We start from the raw sequence: 4820 nt of genomic DNA, 5'->3' as shown, positions 1-4820 counted from the left end.
TAGGGTTCTAAGCAAAAACCCATTTCTGCCCATTTCTAGGGTTTTCCAAGTCTACATTGGAAAACTTCTCCACCAAATCCCAAATTTGGGGTGCAAGCCTCTTTTCATCTATTATTTGGCCGTGTTAAGTTTCATAGCCATTGGAATTCATTTGGTAGCCTAACCACAGATCAAACACCTTGTGTGCACTCACTAATCTGGCTTCTTTTGCCCCTTTCACTTTTACCCTTGAGCTCAACTTTCTACCACAGCCTCACATAGTTATATTTTACCTCCAGTAACTTTCCCATGGCCACTGGTAAATTATTGGAGAAAGTCCCTTTGTAAGTTTCTCTCATTTTCACCCTTGTAAGCACTGTTTTACCTCTCTTCTTATACTTGTGCTTAAGCTATCACTCCCAATTCTTTCCAGAGCCTCTCTAGTGTGTCAATGCATCATTTAAAACCAAGAAATGGCATGCTCATGTGGAGAAAATGAGCAACACATCTACAAGTTTATTTTTGGCTGAAATGTGGCTTTGTACAGCAAGTACTGGCTACACTTGCTTTCTTGAGCTGAAACCTTGCAGTCTTGTAGTCCTTCTATTAAAAACACTGCTAGACATGGTTTTACCTCCCACCCCCTCCTATAAAATCCACTTATGCCAACCCCTAGTTTGCTGCTGCAAACTAAACCAGAGTCCAAACCTCATCAAACCAGCTCCACTAGCTACCAAACTCCAGAGTCTCCTTGCTGCAAGTGTGCCCTGCGAGCTAGACATGTTTGACTCTCTATTTGGACCCTGTAGACACAGGTGGCCGTGGTGACCACCAGTCTGGCCTTTAGTATGTGAGCTCTGCACTTTGTCTCCTTTCCCCAGGCCACATGTAGCCAAACCAGCATGTCCTAGTGTGTCTCAGGACAGCATGTTGACCAATTAAACCATTTCCCTCCACTAGCAAGCCTCCAAGACCCCTCAGGCATGCGTGGCGACCATGCACCGAGAGCTCGACAGAGCTCTCAAGCTCTCTCGGCCGTCCCCTCTCCTATCTCCTCTCCCCCGAGGCCTCACTTGCTCTCTCTCATTCTCCCTCTCTCCCTTGGACCCCGAGGCACCCCATTTTCTTTCCTCCGTGCTCTATCTCCCGTCCCATGTCCAAATCTCGCCGACGGCATCCGTCCCAATTGGACAGGACCAAGGCTTCCCCTCGCCCCCAACCTCCCTTGCGGGCGCTCCTGCTAGGGGCGAGCCGTTCTGTAATACCCCAAGTGTGTATTTTCCATATTTGGAACCTATTGCATGTGGGTCCACCTTGTCATGGAAATAATGTTGTCATTTTGTGCCATGATATCATGTGTCTCTTATTTTGTTGTGTCCCTTGCATGCATGCATAACATAATGTGTCTCATGCCATGTGTTCTTGTTGTTGCAAAGTGGTCATGTGTTTCCATGTGGTGTTTGAGGTCTTGAGATGAATGTGACCTTGTGATTACATGTGTTGATGCATATGTGAAGTTGTGGGGTGATATAGTGGAGTGTGGTGTTTGGCATTGTTTTTCAAACCCCCTTGGTAGTTTCAAACCTTTCTCTCTTTAATTCTCAAGTTCAAAACCTATTTGCTCCTATGCTGTTTTTAAAAATGTTACACCTTTAGCCCATTTTATTTGGAGTGTGGGCATGTAGGAGAGGGGTTTTTAAAACATCTTTTGCTTGAGGTTTTTCTTTATTTCAGATTTATTTAAATCTGTTTGGCAATTATTTTTAGTTGCCCAATTAGCCATTTTGGTATTTCATTTATTTGGGGCATAATTCCCTTATGCCTAGGGATATTTCACCTCTAATTTTATGCCCTTAGTTTTTCCTATGAATTTAGTTGCATGTGATGACATATTTTAATTAGAGAGGGCCTCAGGTTTCCTTTCTCTCTCTTCCTGGCAGCGACAACCCAACTCATCGCTGGCCCAACTTCTCTCCCTCTCTCGCTGAAGCCCAAGAGACGTTCATCTCCTTCCTCCCGACGTCACGCCTGTACGATCGTTCTTCAGCCTCCAGATCAACGTGACCTCAATCTTGCGGCTCCACCTCGCCCCCCTAGGGCCATATAAGCTCTCCTCTCCCTCCCCCAGGCGGCTAGGGTTCCTCCTCTCCCTCGTCTTCTCCCCCCCAACACCGCCAGGGCATCACCTCGTCCTCTCCAACGCCATCGTAGGCTACTGGTGAGCTCGACGCCGGCGGACCGTTGCTCCTCCTCCTGCTCCAACCAGTGCAAGAGGGTGTGGTGGTCAAGGGAGGCCCATTCCCGTCAAGAGCAAGCAACGGGAGCGACCACATCGTCGGCCTCATCATCCTCCTCTTCCTCCTCTACGGTGGCCGTTCCTGCTACACCTCGTCGCCGTTCCTTCTTCTTCCACGACGCGTCGCCCTCCTCCCTCGTCTCCCCCTCGGTGAGCAGCCGTAGATCAGTTCCTTCCTGTCCTACGCACGCATGGGCTCGAGCTCGTCGTGGGTTCGCTCAGGCGCAGTAGCGGGCAACAACGCTGGCGAAGACAACAGCTTCTTCTCGTTGTTGGTAGTGGTACTGGGGTGGTCTCGAGGCAGGAATGGATCCCCTGCGTATCCTACTTCCTTCTCCGCAGCGTAGATCAGCCGTTGGAGTTCGTGGTAGTCGCCGCCGTCCCCTCCGTTTCGTTCGCCGGCGAGCTGTACTGTAGAAGAGAGGTGCATCGTGTTGTTGTGTGTGCGTGGGGTGCAGTGTTGTGGTGCATGTGGTGCTCGCAGGTTACGGAAGCAGGAGGCGTGCCCTCCTCGTAGCCCTAGCGCACCCCCTCGTAGCGCTGCAGTAGCAATAGAGTAGCGTCGGCGAGATTCCGTCCCTGCTCCGGCAAGCCATCGGAGCAGAGCAGCACAGAAGGATCCCTTTTCTACTTTCCTGCTCCTTCCGGTTCAGACTTCGAGCCGTAGCCCAGTGGTAGCTGTGATGTGTGCCTGTTGTGAGGTCGCGGGCTCGATCCCCCCTCGGTACATTTTTTCTCTGGCTTTCTATTTTTCCTCCAGCGGAGTAGCTACACAGAGAGGATACCTTGTTTGGCCTCCTTGTTCTGTCGAGCGAAGCAGAGGAGCGCAGTGGTGCACTGGGTTGCTGAGCACCAGGGGCATAGGGGATCGAATCCCAGTGTGTCCCCTTTTATTTTTTTCCTTCTTGCTAAATGTTTTATTTCCTCTTTTCTATTGTAGATTCTGTTGCAACCATAGGTGGCCATGGCATCTTGTTTCTATTATTTTTCTTTGCTGTTATAACTAGGCTAGGTGATGTAGTGTGTGTGGATGGCTTGTGAGAGGTACATGTGTGTGTGAGGACATACAAATATGGTGATAGCTTTACATGTTGTGTGTGCATGTTGGTGCTTCCTAGTAGTTTATCCTAGGTGAAGCTAGCAAGTGAGGTGGTATCTTGTGTAGGCTCTTCTTTGTTGTAGGTTCTATCATTTGTTGATGCACTAGGTAGTGTGTTTGTATATGGTGTTGACCTTGTTCTAGTTGGTTGCTAAGATAATATGTGTGAGTGTGTGGTCATGATCTTGAGCATGTTGTGCTTGTGGGTGATGTGGTCTAGGTGTGTGTGTGAGTAGCATCCCACCTTGGCAAGCAAGCCTTGCACCTCCACATGTCCATATGTGAGAGGACATGGCATGATATTTGTGTGAGAAGCTTAATAGTAGGGGTTGTGAAGTTGATGTGCATGACACAAACATGGGGTTCAAACCCCCATGTCACTTTGTCATTGTGCACATGAGCTCAACCTTTGTAGTTGTTGTTTAGTAGGAACTACACGAAATGATGCCCATTCCTAGGCATGATTTGGAGTAGTTCCCTCTCCCTTAAATTGTGGTCATTTGATCCAAGTAGATGCCCACATTTTATTTATGTTTTTTAGGGTAGATACTCCCAAGGAATCCAGTGGTGAAGTTAGTTTTGCCATTGGGATACTTTATGGAGTGGACATATTCAGATTTGTTGCAAGTTTGATCTTGGTTTCCATGGAATAGGTGGAGCCCAAGGGCATGAGTTTTTGTGTGATAGTAGTAGGAGTTTTTCTCTACATCATAGTGGTGTCATTTATCACTTGGTGCTATTTGTATTCAAACTATGCCTAGACAAAGTGGGCATGTAGCAGAAAAAGTCCAGCTTAGTGAAATTTGGAATTTCACCAAGTGTGAGATTCTGGAAACATTTTCTTCTCCTATAGATGAGGATGTGCTGGTCATTGTGTTGAGAACTAGCCTTAGTTCAGTGCTAGGATTTTGTACCTGATATGTTTTTGAATCTCCCTGTCAAATTTCATCTCATTTGGAGTCCAGTAGGTTGTGTTTTGATTGCTGTGAATAAGCTTCAGAACAAAGACAGAAAGTCCCTGAGATCTGATGGTTTTGGGAAAGTTTGTGGCCTTGTATCTTCTAGAGTTTAATTCCTTTTGCTGTGATTCTTGTTGTTGCTTGTAGTGTTCTTGGTTGGATACAGCCACATATATTATTTGTCATATTTAGAGGGTTGTAGCTATGTTGCATGTAGCTCACAAAGAGCTAAGATGCAGATTATGGCAGATTGAGTAGTATAGTCTCTTTGCTCATTGTGTGTGCTTAGTTGATGTTGTGGTGTTCTTCCTTGCTCCAATCCATTCATGTTGGGTTGTTATATGTCTTTGCAACCTGGGAATACCAGATTTGTGCCAATTGTGGGTGTGGTGTTGATTCTTCCACGTAGAGCTTCATATCTGGTTTCGTTGATTCCCGTTGATCCGTAGCTCCGTTTGCAATGATCCTTATATGGTTTTGCATCGTT

The sequence above is a fragment of the Hordeum vulgare genome, chromosome 3H, assembly GCF_904849725.1.
Source record: "Hordeum vulgare subsp. vulgare chromosome 3H, MorexV3_pseudomolecules_assembly, whole genome shotgun sequence".
NCBI classification, from domain to species: domain Eukaryota; kingdom Viridiplantae; phylum Streptophyta; class Magnoliopsida; order Poales; family Poaceae; genus Hordeum; species Hordeum vulgare.
This window is presented reverse-complemented; position numbering follows the sequence as displayed.